At 35.5% G+C, this 27,557-nt stretch overlaps 1 protein-coding gene across 1 annotated transcript in view; it reads left to right on the forward strand.

The window, feature by feature from the left end:
• The first annotated feature begins 3,517 nt into the window (after positions 1-3,517).
• Positions 3,518-27,557, forward strand: part of ACSS3 (acyl-CoA synthetase short chain family member 3) — a 216,902-nt gene continuing 192,862 nt past the window's right edge. Inside the window, exon 1 of the mRNA XM_081060631.1 lies at positions 3,518-3,597. The gene's annotated coding sequence lies outside the window, so the exon portion shown is untranslated. The remainder of the gene's footprint in view (positions 3,598-27,557) is intronic.

Raw genomic sequence — 27,557 nt, forward strand, 5'->3', positions numbered from 1 at the left:
TGAAGAAAGAAACAAATGAATCAAGAGTCGTTAAGACTTGTCTGAAAAGACAACACGCTAATAAAAAATATTTTAAGTGTTTATTTTATATCTTAAATTTCCTGTATTAACTGCAATACAGCAGGCAGACGAGTGTTACCTAAAAACTGAGCCCTAACGAATAGAAAAGTTATCTGTATTTGGCATATCTAAGTACACTGTTACGGAGGACTGGCTTCTACTGACATTGCATTTGTTTTACAGGATGGATGGGGATTTTGCAAATTATAGAGATTGCTTCTTAGGGTTAAGTTCTACAGTCAGCAATAAGGCACAAATGGCCCTCATAATCCCTTATGTCACCCATAAAACTTAATTCAGAGTCTATATTCTTACATAATAATTCCTAAGTGCATTAAAACTTGAGGAGTACTGTGCTAAACTTAAGACAAAACAAAGTCTAAACCCTTGGTAGTGAATGGCTCAGTATTCAGTGACAGTATGGCTTGGAGTCCCTGCTTTGAAATCAGTTTACTGATTTTGAATCCCAGATTCATTGCTCAGCAGCTGTGTGGAAATTGGCCAAATGACTTAATATGTCTTGCTCTGTTTACACATCTGTAAAACTGGATTATAATTGTACCTATGAAATCAGTTGTTGTGAAAATCAAATGAGATAATCTGTGTAAACTGAAACAGTGTCTGGCATACAGTAACTTTGTTTGCTATTCCTTCTGACTTTATGATAACTATAAAATTCCTAATAAAGAACAAATGACAGGTGAGAATTATAAAATGTTTCTGTTTGCCTGAAGGATTTACTCCTTCATTCTGTTTCAATAAATGGGCTTCTGGAAACCTAATAAATGTAAATAAGTAGTTTCCTGGGAGGAGGTAATGAGCTAAAATGTCACCTGGCACACAGTAGGTAATGCTTCCTGGATTTCAATCTAAATTGTGTGTGAGCAGATGGACATGCATACTATTCTTGGACAAGATATGGAGATGATCTTGACTGCCTGCATCCATCTTTTTAGTCTGTCAGTACCTTTTGAGAACTCACAAAACAGGAATCAGTCTCATGCTCTTAAGCATTAAATGCAAATTAAATGAGGATTAGGTTTTAAACCTAGCTCAACATTAAATGTACCTATAATGTAACTCCACTGCACTAAGATCTACCAGTTCACTTGCACTGCATAAAATGTATTTTTGCTAGTTGGTCAAAGAACTTCTACCCTTAGACAGACCCAAGTTTCAATCTCCAGCTAGAATTCCTTTAAGATAGAGCACCTAGAGAAAGGAATGGTTTCTCTAGGTGCTCTGCCTTAAAGGAACCACTTCCATTTTCTACCTTGCAGTTCTCTGCCTAACACACACACACACACACACACACACACACACACACACACACACACTCCTTCTGTCACTCCAGCTTCTTCAACTTCTACCCGTCAAACATCAGATATGGGGGAGTCCCTGCCTCTGCTTGTATAAGGGCAAACTGTAACCTTTCCTACTGAAATGTGGTGGCAGAAGTGTCCCATATTCAGTGACAGTCTGAGTATCTTATGCATTCAACTAATATTTTTTCAGTATTATAACATACCAGAGGATGTGTGGTGCCCTTAGGATGCACTCGTCTCGTGACACCTCTGAGCTGGCCAGAAAGAATGAAAATTATATTAATGAAAATTTGCTGTATTATATGCCACAAACGCAACTCTGTAGCTAACTTTCCTTTGTAGGATAGCAATACCACAATACATCCTACATAACTATGAAATAATCGTGAGCATTTAGATGTATGTACTATTTGTATCTGAGTGGGGAAGTATAGTCCTTTGAAAAACAATCAATTTTCCCTCTTCTATTTTTCATCTGTGAGGCAAAGAAGGTCCAAAAGAGTCTGACATTTCTCCTTCATTTTTCTCATTCTACCAGTCATTATATGATGACCTCATTTGAGGAGAATCTTTCATTTTTATTTGAAATTGGAAAATGAGGGAAACACTGTTTCACAGACACTGTAGCTCTGTGCAGTATTTAAGTAGAGATGCTTATTCTTAACTCAGGCCAACGGGAGGAGGCAGGTTCCTAACCCGTGAAACTGTGTGGGACAAAGCTTAGTACAATGATTTATAAATATATGGACATTTTATAATGTCATAACAATGTTGCTTTTTTCTAATGCTTTTCACTGTTATAAAGCAAAATTTGATAATAACAAATATAATGATAACTGCAGTGATTGAAGGCCTATTCTGTGCCATTTACACATAAAGTATTTATTAACATTTAAAAATTTAATCTTCCCTGAATCTTTATGAAGGAGGCATCATTATATTCTATGTATAGATAAGAAAATCAATACACAGAGAGAGTCAGGAATATAACCACTCTCCCTTATGAGCCTGATTTCAAAGACCTCCTTTCTTTCATTATGCCCTGCCCACACCTCTCAAAAAACTACATTTAAAGACCCATCACCGACCATATCAGCTTTTCAGGCACTGTTCAAAAGCTGATTCAACCTATCACCATCCCAGTTTGTTCCTTGTTGATAGTTCTGATACTGGTATTCAAGGTTGGCAATTGTTTAAATGCCAGTAGGTTACTGGCTAAGATTTGAGTTGATATGAACACTTCTTTGAATAAGTCTCTAATGTGGACAAAGTAGATAGAGACACTGTGCCATTGAAGACAATGAGAATCAATGAGTCGGTTGCTTTATTTGTTGTTACAATGTACTTCTTGTAAAAAACAAACGCACCCAAAATGTTTTCTTTAGCTTTTCTTACAAATGTGTATAACTGGCCCTACCAACTGAATAATGATTTGAATGAACCACCTACGTGGGGAAAACATGTTTCTTTTTCATTTAAGTCTCTTTATCCATTTAAACGGTGCCCATTTCTAGCTTCTCTTGAAAAACTTTCAAACATTCTCAAGGCACAGAATCAATATCTTAAAAACTTTGCTTTTTACACTGGGCTATTTCAGTTACTATGAATGACTCCCTTTGGTTTTTGCTGTCTTAATGCTTGGTTCTGTTATTCAAATGCCTTTGAAAAATGTAGAAGTTTGGAAAACAGCAAAGGACTATATGTTTTAATCTTCTTAGATGGCTCCCTTTCTCTTAATAACATTCCTTGCCTGGTCTGAAAGTAACTTTTGACATATTTATATTCTCTAGCGTTAGAACTTTAAGCCAGGGGAAACCAGGAATACATGTGTAATACCTCCAGGATTTTCCTTGCAATCATTTCCTCATAAAATCCTGGACCCCGTTTCTGTCCTACTTTACTTCCATATGCATTTGTAAAATTGTGCTCTGTGACTTTATTATTGCTATGGACTGAATATGTCCATCCAAAATTCATATGTGGGAGTCTTGACCCCCAATATGTTGGCATTTGGAGGTGGGGCCTTTGGAAAGTGAGTAGGTTATAAGGATGGAGCCCTCATGAATGAGATCAGTGGCCTGTTAAAAGGGATCTTAGAGAGCTGTCTTGTCTCTTCCACCCTGCAAGGACACAGCGAGAACCATGAAACAGGCCCTTACTACAAGTCGAATCTTCTGGTGCTTTGCTCTTGGACTTCCCAGACTCCAGAACTGTAAGCAATATATTTTTTGCTGTTTATAAGTCACCGGTCTACGGTATGCTGTTATAAGAGCCTAAATGAACTAAGACAATTATAAAACTTTCTATTTATCAATTATTTATAACAGTGACAGAAAACTTTCTAAGTGCATCCAAAGTTATTATCCTTCCTATAAACACCAAACATTCAGAGTTGTCATTCCATTCTTTTTTTACATTTGTAACAACTTTGTTGAGATATAATTCACATGCCATACAATTCACCCATTTAAAGTGTATAATTAAGTATATTTAAAAAGTTGTATAGCCATCACTGCTATATAATTGTACAATATTTTCACCCCTGAAGAAGACACCATACCTTGTAGCAGTCACTCCCCATTCCCAAGTCCTTGAACCCCTAGCAACCACAAATCTCCCTCTCGATTACCTATTCTGGACACTTAATATAAATAGGATCATATAATATGGTCCTTTTGTGTCTGTTTTTTGTTCACTTACCATGATATTTCAAGGTTCATCCATGTTATAACGTGGATCAGTACATTTGTGTGTATGATCAAATTATACTCCCTTATATAGATATACCATATGTCTATATATTATGGTATATTATATGGTATACATATATCTGATACCACATATTTTTATCTATTCTTCAGTTGATGGATATTTAGGTTGTTTCCACTTTTTTTGCTACTATAAATAATGCTGCTGTGAATATTCGTGTATGAGATTTTGTGGGGCCATAGGTTTTCATTTATCCTGGGCATATACCAAGGAAAGAAATTGCTGGATCTTATGGTAAATCCACGTTTAACAATTTTGGGAACTACTAAACTGTTTTCTAAAATGGCAGCACAACTTTAAAATTCCAGCAGCCAAGGTGTTTGTTGATTGACTTTCTTAGACTCATTCAGTCTGTGTTTTCTTTTGTGTGCAGCCAATGTAATCTCTTCTCAGTTATCTTAATGATCAGCTAATGATTAGACAGGAATTCTCTTAAAGGCCCTGAACCAATAAGTGCCCCAGTCTTTGCCAAGGGGATCTGCTTATATGTTAGGAAATGACTTCCATGTTCCAGCTCACAGTTAAAACTCCACCTTAGTCTTTACTTTCTATTTGGACAGAGCATCAACTCAGGCAAAGGTGGGAGATTAGGGCCTTCTCAGGTCATTCCTGGGTATACGCACAGCACTGCATGTGAGTATGTCCTTCTAGATTTTTGGGAATAAATTGGACCTTTACAAATCCCCCAATGAACATCTCTTTCTGCCATCTCCCTTTTTATAGTTTTTGGTCAACCTCTTGTAAGGTACAACTGGTATCCCTGCCTCAAACAGCTACAGTGTTAAACAATGATCATTAATTGTTTACCATAAATACTCTAGAGATAAGACACACAGAGGGAGTTTGGAGTTAGGTCAAATAAAGGCAAGCCCTAAGAATGAAACTTTACCTGTTAGGAGCATTAGGAAGGTCAAATAATGACATTTCTCTGGACGTGGGGCTTTAGGAAGTTCCAAACCCACTCTGCCTCCCTCAGTGGCTGCTAGGCTGCCGCCTGCTACAACTGTATAGCTGTGAGCCTGTGGGTTTTTCAATGCTACTGTGGAGCTAGGAAGAGGTGACAGGAGTAAGGCAAGTTATAATGCCACAGAGATCATTGTTCTTACTGAGATTTAGCCATTTTTCTTGCATCAAATCTTCTGTAGTTGTTGCAAGATTTTGGTTAATTTCCAGAGTTTTTAAAAAGTTGATATTAACATTATTGCCAGTCAGTGTTCTCATTGTTTTTATAGGGAGCAGATTTTCAGAGATTCTTGCTCTGCCCTTCAGGAAGTGCTATTGAGTCATCATTTCTTGTATGTCTCTGTGGTATCGTAAAATCAACATCCCAGAATGGACTCATTCTGTTCCACACCATCTTTCCCCACATTTTAATAATCTTCTTTTCCAGTTCATCTTTCTAGTTTGTCTTCATTATCTTCTTTTCCAGATTGTCTACTTTTCAGGCTGGAAAATCTTTCTTTCTTTCTTTCTTTCTTTCTTTCTTTCTTTCTTTCTTTCTTTCTTTCTTTCTTTCTTTCTTTCTTTCTTTCTTTCTTTCTTTCTCTCTCTCTCTCTCTCTCTCTCTCTCTCTCTCTCTCTCTCTCTCTCTCTCTCTCTCTCTCTCTTTCTTTCTTTCTTTCTTTCTTTCATCTCCCACCCCAAAATCGACCCATAACCTAGCCCAATGCATAGTACTTCCTAAATGGCACTCAAATTTATTCACTTTTTAGCATCTCCAGGAAAATCATACTAAAATTCTTAAAAACTGACTCGTAGATACTATAGTCACCTTTTAACTAATCTACCTGCATCCGGGCCAATCCCCACTCATCGTTTATCCACATAATAGACTGCATAATATTTTTTTACATGCAAAAATTGTTATGTCACTTTTGGTTAAAACGCTTAAATTGTCCACTCTCTTAAGAAAAAGCAAACATTCTTCCTATGGTCTTCAAAGCTCATTCATCGTCCAAACTACATTCCACTATAAAGTAATAACATACATTCTTCCCTCTACCTGGGAAATTATCCCTCTTCTCTTGGTCTAGTAAACTTTTGCATCTGATCTCAAATGTGGCTCTCAGGAAAGATTTTCGCAACTCTCTAACTAAATTACATAGCACTACATACTTGCCCTTCCTAGCAATTGCTACAAGAGGAATTTCACATTTGTTCTTGTGATCATTAGTTTAATTTTTGTCTCTTCTATTAGACTCTAAGTATTTTGAGGGCAGAGACCCTTCTTGATTTTGCTTACAGTTATATCTCCAGAGTTTTAGCACAACGCCTGATGCAAATTTTGTGATGCAAATTTTTGTTAAATAAATGAATCTTGATAGATGACCTGTGCTAAGACTATAATGGGACAAGCAAAATTAAGTCATTATTACCTTTTAGCCAAGAACTTAAACAGCCTAACTATCAAGCAGTTAAAGGAATGTGTCTGTCTGTTTCAATTTTACTGTTTTACTCTTCATTGAAAGAACTAATCGTTGCTTTAAAAATATGTATCCAAACTTGGACATCTGGCTCAAGCACACATATATGGAATTTGTACATTCAATTTGTAATTAATCAGCATAATCAGATTTTGAAAATTATAGCTCACTATATTGATTTTCTGTATTTCAGTAACATAGAATACCAATAAGCTAATGAATACATTTCTATTTAACATATTCTCTGATCTAACATGGTAGAATAGATAACATATTATTTTATTATCTTGAGTTGTTTGAGGACTATCTGTTTTTAAAAAAATTATTTTCTATGCAAAAGCTGGGTGATTCTAAACTTTTTTTTTCTGTTATATCAGGGAAAACCATTGAAATCATTGATATGAGGTTACCTACATTCAAAATATGTCTTTTGAAGGAAATATCATCAGTCTTCTAAAAGATTGCGTTGCTTCCTTAAATTTGAATGGATTGAAAAAGATATTTCCTGAGGATTGAATCAGGGTCTGTCACTTTGCTTCTAGTATCAGATGCTCAGGGTATCAATGGCAACGTATTCCAACATGACCTGACACAGCCCTTATGAAATAGTTTCTCTTTCAGAAAGATGGCTTGCCAGTATGACTTAATTTGGCTTAGAACCATCGTTTTACAACTAAGCATGTTATGACAGATTTAAAATGCTTCAGATGACAGCTTTGGATTTCTTTGCTTAACTTTTTAAAGCAGTCAAACTTGAACGATCCCTAGAATGAACTGTATGTCGATTTTAGATTTATTCTTGGCATAAAATTGCCCTTGCATTATAAACTGCATGTTTTCTACCTGGAGATAGTTTATTTCTTTGAAATATGGTTATGGTTTAGAGTATTTTTCCCTTTGAATGTAGGAAAAGCTTGTTTTCTTTCTTATGTTGATTTTTCCCTCCAAGTATACAAATGAACTGACATTCTATTGTATTGCTCACTCTAATTTCCCAAACATTCTGCTAACTCACTGACTGCTTTTGGGTAGTTTCCAAAATACAATGCTTGAATTAAATATGTCCCCCTTTAACTGTATCCTTCTCTCATTTATGTACTGCTATTATATAGAACATCTGAATGACTTTATTATATTTCAGAGCATGAATGTTATTTCCTGCTATTTTTGTTTTTCTGTTTGAAATAGAGTTTCTGATTTCTCTAGTATTTTTAGGATCAGAGCCCATTAGCTACAATTGCAAAAGCTGCAAAATTTTCAAGTAACAATATAGTGTATTACAGTAAGACAACATACATATTTGGAACTCTTTTGCCCAGTTTATTCTGCTTTGTTAGATCCATATGGTGAAATCATTTCTACATCTAAATATGTAAGGTATGTCCATCCAAATACAATAACTTTTCAAGTGTTTTCTGCGAAATCTTTAAATAAACATTTTATTGTAGAATAGTTCTAGATTTACAGAAAAAATTACTAAAATAGAACAGAGTTGAAGCATACCCCAAACCTAGTTTCCCCATTAACAATTTATATTCATAGGATGCGTTTGTTATAATTAGTGAGGCAACAACACTGACACATTATCATTAATTAAAATCCATAGTGAATTCAGATTTCCTTAGTTTTTACCTAATGTCCTTTTTTCATTCCAGAATTCCTCCCAGGAACTACCTTACGTTTAGTTGTTATGTCTTCTTAGCCTCTTCTTGCCTGTGACAGTTTCTCAGATTTTCCCTTGTTTTTGATGACCTTGACAGTTTTGAGGAGTACTGATCAAATATTTTGTCGAATGCCCCTCAACTGGTATTTGTCTGATGTTTTTCTTGTGATGAGAACTGGGTTAGATACCTTGTGGAGACCAAAAAGTAGCATTCATATCCCATCGAATCAAGTGCACATACTATCAGCCTGACTTACCACTGTTGATGTTGACCTTGATCACCTAGCAGAGGTCATGTTTGTCAGGTTTCTACACTGTAAAGTTACTCTTTTTCCCCATGTTTTTTGTTTGTTTTATTACTGTGCTTTTTGAAGGAAGTCACTAAGTGCAGCCCAAGTTATGTTCCCCCGTCTTGAGAGCAGAGTATCTACATCGATTATTTGGAATTCTTCTCTATTGGAGATTTTTTTATTATCCCCTGTCATTTATTTATTCATTCAATTACTTACCTCAGTACAGATTCATGGAGATTTATTTTAGACTTTGAGTTTTAATCCAATATAATTTTAATTTGATTATTTATTTATTACGCAAACTGTTCCAGTTTCAGCCATCGGGAGCATCTTCATTTGTCTTCTGTGTCCCGTTGATACCCTATTAGTGTTTTGTCTTTTTTTGTTTGTTTGTTTGTTTTAGCCCTTTGCTTTCTAGCACTATCAATGCTTTAGGCTCATCCTCTATATTTCCTGCCCTAGACCTCGAATGAGCTATTTCTCCAAGAAGTCCTGGTTATTTTACTGGAGAATGGTATTAGAATCCAAGATCTGACTACTAGATGTTTTATATTTTTTTCAAACTAAAGGGTTGGGACTAATATTGTTTGAGCTTCTACTATAATCTAAGTCAGATATCAGAAAATGTTTTCTGTAGAGGGTGAGATATTTTTTAGGGTTTGCAACTACATAGTCCGGACACAAATACTAAACTATCTTTGAAGTAAAAAAGCAGCCATAGACAATATGTAAACAAATGGATATGGCTGTTTGCCAATAAAACTTTATTTATAAAAAAAAGATGCTTGCCTAAATTTGGCTGGTCCCTGATATAAGCCATTTTTGTGGTTCATGTGTTTATGGGGTGTGGTGGGAGGGGAGAGAGAGAGAGAGACAGAGGGATAGAGAGAGAAAGAGAGAGGTGAATTAAATGAATTAATCCTTGGAGTGAAAGAGTCAGGGATTGAGTTTAAGAGGTCTGATTATAAAGCCAGTGTTATTTTTATTTCACCTTAATGTATTTCAGTCAATGACTTTGCAATTACATCCCAGCAGTTCTTTATATTACTTATCTTCTTTTAGCTTTCAGAAAGTAGTAGACTTTTATGTATAGACTAATCAGATGTCACAGTAGTGTAACTGTAACAAAGATGTGTACTGTTATATCTGGATATCGATCTTATTTACTTTTAGTCACATGTTGTATTGTTATACACCCTAGGCTACTAATAACGTAGCCAACAAAGCTGTTTGTTGAAACATGCTGTTGGAAAGAGTCTTTTAAAATAAAGACATTTTCCAGCTAACATGGTTCCTGGCCAGCTATATATCTGTGTAACAGTGTAATGAGAATCTTTTGTTCACCAGCAAAACTGGCATATGGAGATGACAAATTCAACAATAGTCTTCTCCAGAGACTAGCAGAGGAACACAATGCAAAAAGATGGATATGACAATTTCATGATAGAATTAAACCTTCAAAGAAATGAAAGAAAGAGAATTTTAAAAAAAATAGAGACAGACCTCCATGTAAGCCAAACTGTTCTCTTAGAACATTTTAGGTTGATTGCTGAGCCAGATACTTTCCTTCTATATCAGTTCTGTCTTTTCTAAAGCATTTTTGAATTATTCCCCTGTTTTAATCCCATACATTCATAATTCCTTCTATGAATTTATAATTCTAGATGCTAAGTTTATTGATCATAATTTCTCTTACCAAGGCACTCCAGCTATTGGAAATAAACAACATTTGCTTCAGCTGTACAACAAGGTTACCTGTGTGTTATATATCTTCTCCTTCAAATTATTATAAGTCATGGGTAATCAATAGAGAGTTGGAGAAAGATACATATTAAAGGTTAATCACACAATATTTCTAGATGCATTTGCCTTATGTAGGACATAAGAACTCTCCTTTTATTGATTACACATTTTTCTAATTGTTCAAAATTTCTTGTACAAAACACCAATGATTTTTCTTAGACTGATGTCAAATGAAAGAAATTTCTCCTCCTAGTAGGCAATTAATCAGTATAGATATATAACTATAGTGGTGTATTTAAATGAAACACTAGTTCATATAAATATTGATTAATCATTATATATACTTCTGGATCAAGGAGAAGCTCTGTGCGGAAAAAGACTAGAATAGTAGTTTGGAAAAGCTGAGGAAGGAGGTGACACTTAAATTTTTTTTGGTTCTTAGATAATGTTTCAGATGATATTAATAATAACATGAATACTATAACTTATATTAATAATATAATTAATATCATGAAATATAATACCATAAAGTATAATATAATAAGAATAGTTGTGTCCATCAGTCAGGAAAACAGAAACCACTCTAGATATTTCAAGGGCAAGGGATTTGTGCATAGAATTAGTTACAAAGTTGTTGGAAAGGCTGGGTAAACAAAATAGTACAGATGTTTACCCATTGATCCAGAGTTGGTACCACTTCTTGCCGATACTCTGCTGGAGTCTCTGTGCCTGGTGTTACTGCATCTGAGTGGGAACCTGGGTGGCACAACCCCCATGAAAAGCCCGTATGACACTGCTGCCAGTACTAAAGGTGTGGCCAAAGGTAAAGAAAAATGGCACCCCTCTTCTCGCTTTCCAATCTTCTGAACCCCACTAGCAAGGAAAATATAGTTTTCAGGCTACCTCTTACAATTCAAAAGTGAGTATAGGAAGACAAAAATAGAGCTTATGCCAACAGAAAAATAACCAAAATCCATACAATTTAACAGGCAATAATTTAAGTATTTTAAGGTAGATAGGTAGATAGATAGATGTTAGGTAGATAATTCACTTAGTTCTCATAACAACCCTGTTATGCTTTATAACTAATTCACCAATGAGGAAGCTGAGGCATAAAGAAGTAAAGTGATATCAAATTTACATAATTATTAAGGGGTGGAATTTGGATTTGAATCCAGACAATATGACTCGAGCTCATACCTGCAATCATTGCACTACAATTGAAAAAGCACAAGTGCTCTGGACCCTCATTCATTTGCCCAAAGGGGAAAAAAAAGTCTTTTTTTCCAGGACCCCCTTCCAAGTATTTCTGAAACACACCTGCCTAGATATTTCATATATCCTGATCTTCGCTTGCCACTTGTACTGGCCAAATTTGCACTACATAACTCCTCCTCTTTGTATAACCAACAACGTCAATGATAAGTAATTTCACATGGGTTGTCTTGCCAGGTCACCCTCCCTTGAGCTACTGCTACTACCACGACACTGGCCTCAGCGTGAGGAAAAACACTGCCCCTTCCCTTTTTCATGCCTAACATAAATACCGGATCCAAACATGGGGCAGACCTTCTCTTCAATTTCCCACAAGACAGCTAAAGATGAGGCTATCACTTGACAGGATTTTATTGAAGCCTGGAGATAAAGAAAGGCTGTCAAAACACAGAATAAATTCCAATTACAATGAAACAAAGATGCTTTTGGAGTGCGCCAATCCAGGCCGATCCTTGGAGTCCCAGTCAAAAGGTACCTACTCACCTTGTTTCTGATCAGCCTTCAAATACCTGGGGCCAAGTTATTCTTCCCAAAGGGCAAGTTTTTGAGTCTATCTGTACTCAGGGAGCCCTGGTCCACCGCCTAAGCTCCAGTTAGAGGAGTCCCTCTCTGACCCCATTTTAAAACTGAATTTTCCAGATTTTATTTCCTTTCCCTTATTAAGAAAAAAGTATCCCAAACTTGGGATGCAAAAGGATTAACTGCGTGTCCTTTTCCTGGCCTTCTAGAGCACTGTCTCATAGGTCTGCTCAAGGCTGACCAATTCTCTAAGAGAATTCAATTTGTTTGATTTACTGTTGATAAAGTTCCATTCTCTGTGAAGTTAGATGTTAACCTTTAGAAGATTGTTAAATTGCAGATGACTTTTGTCCAGTTAAGACACAAATTATTTCTGTCTGATAGAAAAGATAACCCCAACGGTTAAATTGTATGGTCCTGAAAGATATTAAACAGTTTCTTATTTAATTTAGCAATGTCATTTCAGCCTTTTTTTTTTCTCTTTCTGTGCCTGTACATCTTTCCTATACTCCATTGAAGCAGTTTAACCTTTGGCTTAATTCCTCATTAGTATTTTCAACATGAGCTTAGTTTATTTTTATGAGTTATATTTTTTAATTTTTAGAAAATTATACTTTGAAACTGATTGGCTTCTTCACAAGATTCCACTTCCTTCAGCAAATCTCATCCCAAGTGGGACATGGAAAACGTTACAAACCTAGGTTCATATACAATAAGACTACATATGTAAAATTATAAATCATGATTATAGACTAATAAATGAAAAACATTTACCATTTTATCCCTTCATAATGACTACATTGAGAGATATGCATTAAGCCTAGGTAATTTTTATTGCTGAAGGAAGCAAGTTGTCAAAAATGAGCAAATTTAATTTTTATTAGCATATACTTGATTGTTCCATTGAAAAGAGGAAAGTATTTGAGTAATAAAGCAAAATATATATAAATTATAAGTTATTATAAAATATTTATTTCAAATAATATATTTTTCTAGCCTTAATATCCCCAAAATTATTCATTATATTGTTATAATCAAGGTTCTCACATAATTTATGTATATTCTATTGACAATAATGCCAAGTTAGACAACTTTACTAAATAATCATAGTGTTTGAATAGGGTTTATTTGCTTTGGTAACTTCAATTTGGAAAAATTTGTCTAGAATGGTTTATAAATTTATAATGTGATAGTTATACTTGGGATTATTTTATAAAGTTATATGTTCAAACATAATGAGGGTAATATTTGAAAAAAAAACTTTCCACAGAAACTACATAAACTATTTAATTTAATGGTATAATTTTATATTACTTATATCAAGATTTTTATCCTTTCATAATGCAACATGTAGAACCATACATATTTCTTGATTTCCTTCAATGCTAGGATATTATAAAGGAAATTATAGTACAATTATATGAATCACTCAATTTACTCAACTCTCAATTTCATCAACACCATATCTTAAATTTATAACAGCCAGCGAACAGTCTCTATAGAAATTAATTTCAGTATTATTTGTATGTGAATCTCCTCCTTTATTGTTATACAAGTATTTTATTTCCTTATTTTTTCATATTTCATTAGAAATTCAGTTTTGCATATTTTGCATGCAGTAATTTTAACTTAGAAAAATCATTTTCCCTAAATTTTGAAATAGTATATTTTAAAATGTCAAAAATTGAAGTACCCAACCTTAACTTTGTTTACCTATTTAAATGTTTTCTAACATTAGTAATGATCAGCAAAAGTTTATGTCAAATAACTGTAGAGAGCACAAATTCAAAATTTATTTTATTTTTTGTCAAAGACTATAGTTCATTCTTTGGTTGTTTTTGGTATTTAAAAGATTGTTTTAATATTTTTAATACTCTATCCAATTATTTACATCAAGCCCCAAGGAGAGTTTTAATACATGATAAACATTTTCTGTAATTAATTTTGTGTAGCACGTATACACAAGTTTGAGCATCACCTGTGTAACATTACAGATTATGGAAATATTAATAAACATTTAAACCTCAAATTCCCATCACAAACATATAAAACTTTTATACTATTTCAAAGGTACCATCTCATATTTATACACATCCCATGAGCTTCTCAGACCTATTATGGAATTGGTCAAAGACGATAAAAGAATTCTGTGCTTAAGACAAATTCTTAGTAATTTGGGCTTTCTCGGCAAGGCATGGACTAACTAACTTTACTTAACAAGATAAGGGTTTGGTGTAATATTTGGAGAACATGTGAAATACAGAAATACCACAAAACTTTCCCAAAACAGAGCAAGATCTTCAAGCATCTTTTTCTCAGCAATCCTTGAGTCTAGGATGGGGTTCCGTCATTTATGCCTTATTTGAGAACCTCATTGTTTTCCTTAACTCCTGTAGTGTGTCTTGTTTAAACAGCATGTGAAATGTAGATCCCTTTAAAATGCTGAGCCCACCATTTAATTCCTGGTTAAAGGTCAGATACTCATGGTCATCTTGACGGAGACTCAGCTCTTTTTATTTATGAGTAACTTTCCAAAGAAGAATGCACAATCTTTACAAAGGCAAATACTTCACCACTTCAAGGCATCCTGCTGTAACAATATTTATGAAAAAGAGATAGATATTAGAGATAGAGGTAGAGGTAGAGGGACAGAGAGAGAGAGAGAGAGAGAGAGAGAGAGAGAGAGAGAAGGAGAAGGAGAAGGGAGAGAGAGAGAGAGAGAGACTGATTCTGGACAAAGGAAGAAGTATTCAGAAATAAAGCTCTGATTTTAAAAGTCTAAATAATTTCCCCATTCTCTGGCAAGAGTAAAGGACAGGAGGCAGAGCACTTGCTTTGTTTCTGTGTAACTACATAGCCTAATAAGGCGTTCTCCCCTCCCTAACAAAGCAGCCTATGCTTTGGACTATTCAAATTCCACCATTTTCTCTCAAGCTCCTTTCCAAGTCTCTTCTTTTCCTAATTTTATCTGACCTCAGAATACAAGATTGATATTTTTCAAAAATGAGATCTAAAATGGCTAATGGGTATTTTTTTCAAGTCATGCATTCATTTATGTAAGCATAATTTATGGTACATCTGTTCCATTCCAGCCATTATTCTAGTTGCTGGGCTTAAATGTGCACAATCCACGCTTTTGGTCTTTTAAAGGATACGTTCCATTGTCTGGCTTATTTATTTGTCCAAATGACAATATTTCTGTAGACAAGTTGCCTTGGGAGCATAGAAGAAGAATCTATTAGACAAGCAGGCATAGCATCCATTCCCAGTACTATTTCTCCAGAGTAATGAGAATCAAATTCAATTCCTTATATTAATCTACATTCATTTTCTGATTGTTGATGACCTTGTGACCATGAATAGCCACGATTTAACTGGGGTCTCGAGAGACCAGGTGGGACGCCCCTCGGATGATATACTAAAGCCATAGAAAGAATAAATTCAACTCAGTTTGCAGTCTCCACGTTTTTTCAGTCTCCACAATGGCCCCCACTGCACACAGCACAGCTTATTCTGCTGGAGGGATCAATGGATTATCTGTTGTCTCTAATAACTTACATCATTACTCCTCTCTATTTGTGGGTAAAACGGTGGATTGAAAATAGCACAATTAAGATTGAAGATAACAACACAATGGCTTTAGAAATTAATGTGAAGAATATAATTTGTTAACTCTAGATAGTCACTGACTTAACTGTTTATAGTTGTAACACAGGGTAGGAAGGAATAGGTAGGTATGTTCCTGAGTTTACGATGAACAGAATAGAAAATATGCTGGCCCACGAGGAGTTACTAGAGTGATCAAAAATAATGAAGTCAAGAAGAAATGAATCACATGAATCAGAGGATGTGGTAAATCACTGATTCCTTTGTTGACAATGTATAAACATATTTATGCACTTTTACTTGAATTGAAGTATAAAATATTATTATGTTATTCTATAGTTCCTCAAAATAATTCGTTAGCCACATTTTAATTTGTATATATATGTATATATACTCATATATACTCTTTCAAACAGCCCAAAGCATACTCACATATATTATCTCATTTGTCTTCATAATAGTTCCTATGAGATACAGAGGGGTTATAATTATCACCTCCTTGGAAATAGAGAAGTGAGGGACCAATAGGTTAAATGAATAGAGGCAACCATAACTTGATTTATAGCTTCAACGCCCTGCAAAAAACAATAACATTAAAAAAAAACATGCTTAGTTTACAATTTATTTTAAAAAATCATGGTTTTCCAGGTGTTTTAAAGGAAATATTTAATCACCTTAGACTTTATCTAATAATTGTAAAATATAATGGTTTTTCACTTACCTTAGAGGCTCATTTTATTTCTGGAATTATACTCCACATAAGAAAATAATGCCTGAATGATGTGTATTTAAATATCGATACGATTTTGGTCAATAATCAACATATGAAGAGAATTTAAAAATGTCTACTTATGCGTGAATACTTGAGTAATTAATTTATGGATAAATGTCAAAAATGTAATTCACATTTTCCTGTATGGGCTTTACTATTCTAAACATAGCTCACATCATCATTCACTTTCAAAGGTGTCATGTTGAGAGATTTCATAAGGATGTAAAATGGCTAATATATAATTCAGATCACTTTTATAACCTTGGTTTAAATTAAATTTTGGGAAAACATTCAATATGCTTTAGTTACAAAAAGGAACAACAAAACCTCACCTTAATAGACAGTCTGCTCTTGTGCACCAACCCTTGGGGAATGGTTAAATGTATGTTCTAGCCGAAGGGGGTTCCTCCACAGAGGCACTCAAACTGTGTTCCACTATTTGGCTCTGTCCTTCATCTCTTCCCAGTATTGACATTATCTTTTCTTGGCTGATCTTACCATATAAAAAACTTAAACACACACACACACACACACACACACACACACACACACACACAGAAGCAAGAGGTTAGAATCCTTTCTTTCTTTTCTATTTTTTTAGGAAAAAGATTATATATGTATAATTCGAATATGGTTATAGCATAAGATTCGCCGTCTCATAAATGTAGTTTCTAGAGGGGGATGCAGTAAATATGCACCTTTAGTTTTTATAAGTTTGTGTTTACCTCTCCTGTGGGGATATGCAGACTGCTGTCTTGTAATGATAAACTATCAGCCATGGACCCTCCACATCTGTACCCCGGTAAATGCTGCAGAATGACTGGAACATAACTGCAGAGTGTGTAGCAAGGGAAGAGATTGTTGCCCTGGTGAAGTATTCCAGTTGTAAATGAAAGGCACCTGGAATGAGGAAATGCATGTAAAAGTGCCCAGCAAATTGCCTGAGCAGCCATCAAAGGTACTAAATAAACCCTGGTTACCTTTTCTTCCTCCCCTTCAGATTGCAGGTGCCAGCTAAGCCATTTGTCCAGTTTATGGAATGTCATCCTCTGCATGAGCACGTGTGAAAAGCCCAGAGGGAGAATTTTTAGCTTTCTGTGCACTGAGGCTCAATAACTGCCCTCCTAGATGCCAACGGAATACTCAGATCCCTTGTGCATTAAGTCTTCTTGATCACTTAAATCACGTTCGATTAGTTTCTCTAAATGACTATTTCATTTGCTGTCAACAGAGAACAAACTGTCTTTGGTACTACAAGGCACTTGAACTTCTTATCTTTGACTCTTTAAAATTTGGTTTTGATAAAAGTAATTTTCCTCATAACTGTCAATAAAAGCACTGTGGTGGAAATGAGGCTATTTAGTGGATGTAATAGTGATGGTATTTCCAGATCTGAAATGAATTGGCTCTACACAGCTTCATGCCTGGAGCATTGCTCAGAGCCAAATGCAGAGTCAGATGGTGGTGTGATTCACCGTGTTCATAAACCCATCTTACTCTGATGGAAATTGTTTCCAGTGGATTTGAACCAGGGCTGAATATTGGCAGGCAGAGTGGTGTGAGTTGCAAAACAGGGAGTTGACCAGGTTGTCTGAAGTCCATTTTGTCATCTTTCTTTCCAAATTCCCTAATATCTTTGAAGGCAAGTCTGTTTACTGCTACTTTTGTTTTTGTTTTGCATAGCACGTAGTACAGTGTGAACTCACCCAGAAGAGCACAGTAGGATCACACTAATAAGATAGTCACCCCTCCCCACCTAATCTAAAGTGACCCAATCCCCCAGCCACTGGATAGCCTGCTTAATTTTATTTGTAGTCCTTACCACTATTTGACATTTTCTCATTCATTTGGTTTTCTGTTTTTTATCTGGTGTCCACATAAGGGCAGGGTGTAGAAAATTTCCTGAACTACTATTGTCATAAAGTAAATATTAGTTCAATGAATAAATAAATGAGGAATGCTAAGGTTTTTAAAGGTTTCCTCTTCAGGAAAGTAATTATTGTTGCCAGGCTGACCTGTTTAGAATTGCAGTTTAGAACTATAGACACATCTCTGGGAAAGAATGAAACAGTTTTGTTCCATCACACCCTTGATTCCCCTGAAACAAGAAAAAGGAAACCAGAATGATCTAGCCTCCTACATTTCTTAAAATCTATGAGTAACCCCAGATAATCTTGAGCACTATGCAACCGAAACCAAAGGAACTCTGGACTGTATCAGATTTTAGGAGCTAGACTGGAACTGATCAAATTAGAAATACAACGAACCTAACATACAACAATTATTTTGAGAAGGTAGAACTTATTTGTAAGAAGGGTGCTGGGTTAGGAAAGAATTGAGTCATTATAATCCATCTTTCATCAGGATAAAATTTAAAATAGATAGAAACAGTGGGTATTGTACTTGTTGAAACCATCCACTGTAAGCCAGAGATTTTTCTACATTATTGCTTCACATGGGGCATTTCACCTGGGGCATTTCGCTCTTCCTTTTCATTCATAAGGACAGAGGTTGATAAAGAATTTCTGCCAACATGCTGAAACCAACCAATAACGCTAAGATGTCAGAATGAAACTCCATGTAGCCAATGACCTGTATAACCCAAGTGATCAACCTTATGAGAAAAAAAAATTATATATATATATATATTAAATTCCCTTTCTCTGTGATGAAGTTGACATAATGGGATTTTTTTAATTGAACTGAGAGGACTGATGTCTATCTCAGGTCCACATGTATGAAGAAAATGTATATTTGTATTATTCAGAATATACAAGGTTACCTTGCAGTAGTAAAAATCACAAAAATATTAGTTAATTAAAATAACATTTACTACTTACTTATATGTGAACATGGGTTAGCCTGAGAGCTGTGCGTGTCATGGAGACTCAAGGATCCAAGCTGAAAGACATTCTGCTGGCATACAAGTAAAGTCATTCTTTCAACACAATGCTTCTACGTTTGCCTTGGCAGCAAAGGAGGGCATGAACGTTTGCCCTCTGCTCTGAAATGCTTCTATCCAAAACAGGCAAAGAGATACTCATTACTGCTGCTCACATTTAATGGACCTAAGTCAGTCACATGGACATTCCTAACTTTAAGAGGATTTTTTTTTCTGGTGCATCCAGGAAAGCTTTAGTTATGTCTTCCATAATAGCTCTGGGTATAAAAAAAGGGTTACACTAGCAACTGGTTGCAGAAGGGCAGCATTATGCAAAACGGTGTCGAGAAAAATACTTTTTAGCAGGAAACAGTCCAGAGAAATAGGGAGCGGGAAAATGAAAAATGCTGTGATCAGTAAAAATGAGAACTGTCACCACCAAACCTCCCTTCCTTTTGCTTCTTTCCTTTTTCTTCTTTCTCTCTTTCCTTATCCCTTCCTTCCTCTTCTCCCAACCCCCTCTTTCCCTCTCATTCTCCTCTCCCTCTCATTCTCTATTTCTATTTCTTTCTTTTATCTTTCAGCCAGTGTGTGGTGTGGGACAGAATATCACTAAGAATTTGTGGTTATAAAGATAAAAAGATAATGCATTACTAATGCCCAAGGATGTTATTCAGGTCATAGATATGACTCCAGGTCTGTCTCGGGATCTTTTATGTTTTAGGATGACAATGACATGACACATTCACATATGTTCTTAAACTCTTAGTTTAAGAACACGAAGAACACGAAGCCAATTTACTCTTGGCTCTCACTGAGGGCACTGCATGATCTCCCCAAACAAAAAGAATAAGAATTGGAAGTATGTTTTAACAGTCTGTGAGTCCCCATTGTATCGTCTTCTTCCTGTCAGTGAAGAGATGGCATCTTCACCAGCACTCAGGGGCTGCCAACAGAGCAGACAGAGTTTGCGTGGTTCCATCAGCTGTCCCCACATAGAAGCTGAGCAACACCACCTTTTAAGGAGTTGAGCAATTGCTACTATGATTCTGTCATCTCCAGAGATGCTATCATATTATTTAAATACAAACCAACCAATCACACTATTTAAATACAAACCAATATGTACATCATTGTAACAAATTATTTTTATTTTGGGGCCTGAAAACTTTTGGATTTGTTCAGTGATCAACTAGACAGTTTCAGCAGCTGGCAAATATTAGCCAACAAGCTATGCCTAGACTATTCCCAGGATTTTCTCTGGTCATAAGTACAAACATTATGTACAAAATTTACAGTATAAAGGGTGGAACAATAAAAAATGGAAAGCTATAATAAAATAAATTAAATTACAACGTGCTAATTTTACATATTTTGATAATGCCTAGTAACACAAATAAAAAATTAATAGCTAACATTTTGATGAGCATTTCCTGTGTGCTAGGCATTCTGTTGAGTCTTTTGCAAGGACAATCTTATTTGATCTTCACAGCACACCTATGATGAGGCAGACTTTGCTTACACAAAGATACAAGAAGCAATGAGAACCGCAGCAAGGGTCTGTCCAAGTCTTCCTGAAGCAGTCACATCAATAGAACCTTCACAGATGGGGATGTTTGGGGGCAAGACTTCAAGAATGATTAGTTTTCCAGTCATATAAGCATTCTTGGCAGAGAGGAAAAACAAGTTAGAAAAAGATAAAGTATGGAGGAAGTGCAGGAAATAAGACTTAATAGATTCAAGGGGTCGAATCGTAAAGCGCCTTTGAACTATGCTAAAAAGTGTAGATTGTGTATGGAGGTGATAGGAAACCATTTACGAATTAAGAGTAGGAGGTGACTATTGTTTGCTTATGAAAAACACCATCCTCTGGCAATAGAAGATGGATTGCAACAATATAGAAGAGAACTACAAACTTCTTTAATATATGCACAAATATAGGTGACATAATCTATGGGCATTAAAGAAATATGGGATTCAGAGTCACGTAGACCTGGGTTTGACAGCTAGCTCTACTATCTAGGAACTCTGTGACCTTGGGAATATTCTTTACCTTTTTTTGAGTCTGTATTTTTATCTGTAAAATGGAAATGATAACAGTACCCACCTCATAGAATTGTTTAATAATTTAATAAGATAATGATTATAAACTCCTTAGCATAGTGCTTTGAACATAGTATGCCCTAAAATATAATGTAAATAAATAACATTAATATTCATAAATAATATTATATAAATAACAAAACAAATATTATTATTATGTAAAATGCATTATACAATGTCTGATACATAGTTGGTTCTTTTTTTTAATTTATTAGTTTCAGGTGTACAAGACAAGGTAATACTTAGACGTTCATCATTTATATCCCTCACACTGTGAACCCCCCTCCCCCCATCCACAATCCCTCCAACCTCGCACCGAGCCATCACATTATATATATAAAATTATAGTTGGCATTCATTATTGTTTAGCTTCTGGTGTACAGTGCCATGGTCAGGCATCTACAGTATCCCTGAGGTTCTTATAATGTGGTAGTCTTTACCTGTGTATTTAGTGTTATCGACCTCTTTATCAATCTGTTTTATCTACATGCCTTTATTTTAGTACCAGAATGTATTATAAAGAAGAAATTGGATAGCTGGGTGAAAATAAAATGAACAGAAAATAACACTCTGGGAACTCTTTTTCTAAGGTCAAAAATAGAAATTAGTACTCTTATTTCCTCCATGCAGTCCCACAAAGACTCAGCCCTCTCATGAGAAATCAGAGAATGTCCCATGTGTTGTTCATGAGGAAATATCTGGTGAAAGCAGGAGGAAAATTCTGTGGGCTACGTGAGATGCATATGGTCCTTTCCCTGTCTATCTTTTCTTAACACCTAATTCCCATTACTATTCTAGTGCCGCGACTTGTTATAAATAATGATGCCTATGTTACTAGCTACATTTATTGGGAAGACATTGGCCAGGCACTGTGTCAAACACTTCACAAATGAATTTCATCCAATCCTCACCAGAATCTTATCATTGCCCACATTTTACAGACTGAAATGTTGAGGCCAAGATGATTAAGTGATTTTCCCACGTAGCTGACAGTATAAATAATAACCTAGCCTATTCATTCCAGAGCCTGGCACTTAGCCACCAGGCTATCATGTTTAGGAAGCTGGCACTATGAAGGAAATGCATTCATGCTCCATACAGAGAGTGCTGACATCTCAAAGGCATTGGAAATTCAAATGTAAAGTTCTCTCTCTTTTCTTCTTCTTTCTATAAATACCTCTGTGAAAGTAAATTCATGCCCAGGACCTAAATTAAACTAAAGTGGCAAATAAAATAAAGCCACTAGTCTAAAAAGAAAATCTACTTTCTGCTTTGTGGATAGTGGATTTTTATGGGACTCTGCGCCTCAAGGAGAATTCTGAATTTATTTCCTGCAGGTGGAAACTTTTAGTCTCTTAGTTTAAAAGAAAACGGAACTAATAAGGAGAAGAGAAGGCTACATACATGTAAGACAGAGTTTTGCAGATATCTTGAGGTTTAAAACAAACAGAAGGCACTTACTTGCCGTTTTATTACTGTCTTTCTCAAGTGATGGGAACACCTATTTTTGACTGGTGAGGGGAGGAAACCTGGATCCAAGCCCTTTGAGGTTTGGGGCTTCAGAACTCCAACAGGAAACAAGGATTAATAAAACATTCTGATGTCAGCAGGCTGACACACCACACTTTACCCTGTTTGAGCTGCATTAAACACATCAGCTGGAGAACAGCCCTATGCCCATCAGCTGCTAGTCTGAATATAATCTGGATTCCACCTTTAGCATGCCTCTGAAAAATGCATTGCTTCTCTCAGAGGCAGTTATCTGCCAGGTGTCTCCTTATGTATTCTCACTGTCCCCTATTAAACTTTGTGGCACTAAACATAATTATGATATACAGATGGTGCCAAAAAAATGTATACACATTTTAAGAAAGGGAAAACTATTACAATACTCAATGTAGACTGATAACAAAAGATGAATACAAGTCACGTTTGACTTCTGCAATTACAAAAGGTGCTCAAAGTGGTTACGATCTGTGTTCAGACACTTCTGATAACAGAGAGCTACTGCTTGAGCATAGATAACATCTCTTAAAATGTGTATACATTCTTTTGGCACCGCTGGTATTCGTAAAATTATTCTTTTTATATTTGTCTTCCTCTTTGGCCCAGAGATCATGTTATATTATAGACTAAAGAGATTGGCTTAATTGTAATTGAAATGAACAATCAAAGGCTATAGCCACATGGTTTTAAAAAAATAGGGAAAAGCACTGTTTCAAGAGATAAACTAGTGAATATAGTTTTATGTTTTAGAACTTTGGTGGATATATTACTGAGCATGAAAATAAAAAAAAATCTCAGGTTTAGAGCAGGCTTTGTCAATAATTTTAATTCTGTTGACAAATGAATATTTGCGGTGGGAGCTATCAAACCAGGGTTAAATATAAATTTAGTTTGGAGGCACTTACTAAATTCAGTTATGGTATAAAGAATCAATGCAAATGATAGTCAAATATCCTAATTTTACAAGTGAGGAGGGTAGGTGCCCAAAGTCACACAGTTATTTAGTTTCAAAGCTGAAATTAAAAGTAGGTGTATTTATCAACATCAGTACCCTCTCCAAAAAATGGAAGACATCACGAAGTTCCATAAATCTGTATCAGTCAGTGAGTGCCCTCTATTGCGAGTAATAGAAATGAACTCTGGTTAACTTGAGCAGAAGTGAAGTTTACAGAATAAGTTCAGGAATTGTGAAGTAAAATCACTATGAATTAGGCTTCATTTGGGTCAACCAACAAGCTGACTTTGGTCAGAACTCCAACTTTCTGACTGCAGTAAACTCTCCAGACTGCAGGGGAAGTGTGGAATACTGCGAATTAACTGGGTTTGGTGTACCAATTGCCTGAAAGTTCTGGGCAAGCTATGTGGGTGATAAGTCACAAGTCACTTTAAGAAAGCAAATAATTAGAACCATGTCAGCTGGTTGAGCTAACTCACTGAATTGGGAATCTCTGGGAGATGTGCTCATATTGACACGTGCACCCCAGTTTAAAATTACTCCCTCTTTTGTTGAGCGCCCTTAGAATCTATTTCCACTCATGTTCCCACACATTTACAGATATAAATATCAAAGTTCTAAAACCCATTGAGCCTGTAGGAACCATGTTGATATATGTTTCCAATTGGAAGCCTGGAGACCATGGAGAATGGACCATTGGATATGAAGAAAATTGGCTTAATCATCTATGCAACACTCTTGTGCAAGGGAGTCATAGTGTTTTAAGCAAATGGGAACGAGTTTCTTTCTCTGGCAAGAGAAGGTTAGTAGGACTAAAGAATGAGAGTATTTCAAGTCCTCCTGAATCTTATCCATATAACCATCCCTATCACTGTTTTTCAACTAATGCCATAACTTGTGAGCCAGAAACGAGAGTCTTATATAATAAAAAATTGTTCTAGTAACCACATTTTCAGAAGTCAAAATAACCAGATAAATGTAATACTTATATTTTATTTAACCCAATATATTATTATTTTAACATAAACAGCATAAAAATTAATAATGCAACATTTTACATTTTTTAAGCACCTAGTCTTTACTATCCAGGGTTTATTTAGCCATATGCGGCTAGCAGATACCATAATGAACTGTATAGGTTTTATTCTTTCTTTCTTTAAGTTTTCCATGTAATTATAAGTAGCCACCCCACCTTACAGTCTTGAATTTTTCATTCCTTGAATATCTTTGCTGCCAGATTTCCATCTGTCGATTGTCGGAGGAGATTCTCATTTCCCTTCAGCAGTTTTCTGGCCATAAGCAATCCTAGAATCTTCTTTGCTCTAAGTATCTGCTATCTACAATCTATTCCCAAATACCAACTTCTTCACTAGAACTTTTATTGTAAGCAACACCACCAACGCTGGAGAACTTGAAAAGATATTATTTTCCTGAATGAATAATGATTAGTCCAGGAATGTATAGGAAAATTGGAGAATCAGTCTCAGGAAATAAGAAGGCCCTAAAAAGTTAGGAATCAGGGAACATTGTCAAGTTCATACCAAGGACACGATTACTGGCACTCCTGCAATTTCTCAATACTGCTATGCTAAAGTCTTCAACTATACCTGCATCTCAGCGGATTCAAAGTCAAAGCTGAATAATTTCACTGGTCCAGTATCATGAGCTGGCACTCTAGGGGGTCAGGGAGAGGTGATATTTGAATCCTTCATCTTCTGTAATAGAAGACAGAACTCTCTGGTCAATTGAATCAGAGGAATTCTTTCCAAACATGATGGGTGATAGGATAATGGATCATAGGATAATAGCAGTAAGATAAAGAAGTCAACTATCCACTACAAAACACCCGAGAATAAGTATATTTCAATAAGTATATTTTCTGTTCATGGCAAATGAATTTATGACTGTCATAAATGTGCTCAATGAAAACTAAGGGCTTACTAACTTAAAGTGAGAGTTTATTTTGTTTTGTGATCAAATTTACGGTATGATGTTAAATATTTCATATTTCAAAAAGTAATGTTTCTGGTTTTATTTATTTTCTTATTAGTTTCAGGTGTTAATATTCCTGGTTTTACTAAGTCTAATTATTAATTTTTTTAAAAAAGTCAATCCTTTCTCAGGTAGCCATTGTTAGTAGTTTGGAGGGTTTTTTTCTGTGCCAGGAGTAAAATTTTAGAGGCTTCTCAGACTGAATTATTTTGGAGTGATAAAGAAAAGCCTCCATCAACTCTTTATGCTTTTAATTTTGATGTGGTCAGCATCTTAAAGTTCCTAAGAAAGTAAATCATTTAGTTCCGAGAACAGCTTTAAAAACGCATGAAAAATCTTTTCGATGGCATCAAAGCAGTAGTATCCAACATGTATTTGTAATAGAAGAGAAAGACAGTCAAAGATGTCACTATTTGCATTCATTTCAATGCCATTATACTATGATTTAAAATGCATTTTTGTTGCCATTTGTCATGTCATCAGTTTCAAAGGTTAGAAAAATGATGTATAATATGTCCCAATCTTTCTGATGTTTCATTTTCTCAATGAAATGAAATGTGAAAATGGCAAGACAGTGAACTCTCTGGAATCAAGGGACTGTGTAAAACCTCATCACAACCAATAAAGCCTCTTAATGAAGAGGAATGTATGCAGGACGAGCACAGCTGAATTGTGATCCAGGGTCTGGCAGACACATAGCAACGGAGAACTAGGGAAATTTCAAAATAGGGTGTTAACTAATTTTGATGGACTCTAAAGGAAGAACGGCTCAAGAAAATTCAGGTGCTGAATGTTATAGATTACGTGTTATTTTTCCTAATTTTCTCAGCTGATACCTCAGTACAGATCTTAGCCTAATCGAAAACATTCATTGACAGCTAACAGAGTTTATGATTAAGAGAAGATTCCAGGCTCATAATGTAAAGCTAAGTCTAACATTACAAAAAAAATCAGCTATGATTTTATTTGTTCTATTTTCCCCTCCATGTATAATAACTAACATTTATATTAAGTACCTACTACGAGCACACACTGAACACATAATATTAAGCCATATAACTAGGTAATTAATTCAGCTTCCTTACAATGATTTGAAATGCCACTTTGGTAAATGTGTCCTGGCTGATTATATTAGAAGCAATTTGATGTAATCAGCTAGCTAAGTGACATGTCTCCACCTGGCATATTGCTACTTTCTTCATTCTACATCAGGCACTAGTGCCAAAATGAGCTATGATTCCAGCTGCTTTGGTATTGATGCCCATAGTAACTCAGTTATAGAACACTTTGCTTCAGTAGACACTGAGAAGCACCTTAAATAACAGAGAAACCAACTATATTTGGGGGGGGGGGTCTTTATTTCCCGGAGTAATATGTGTGCCAGAAGATAGAAAACAATCAGTAGAGACAGAGCTGTCTTCTCCTTTCCAAGCACAGTATTCTTGGGAGTGAGAAGTAAGTCACAAGGAGGGTGACTGAATAAGACACTGTATCTGAGGGGAAATGACGAGGCAACCTATCACTAGCATGTCTGATTCCATTTTCTAGCTTCTCGTATATCCCCATACCTCACAGCAAATGCTTCGCTCATCATTTTATATCTTCATTGTAAACTTGAACCCAGAGTACTGAGAACTTCATTCTCGTTTTCTGTCTCAAGATTCTGCCAAAT

Source organism: Rhinolophus hipposideros (assembly GCF_964194185.1).
Source record: "Rhinolophus hipposideros genome assembly, chromosome: 9".
Classification (NCBI taxonomy): Eukaryota; Metazoa; Chordata; class Mammalia; order Chiroptera; family Rhinolophidae; genus Rhinolophus; species Rhinolophus hipposideros.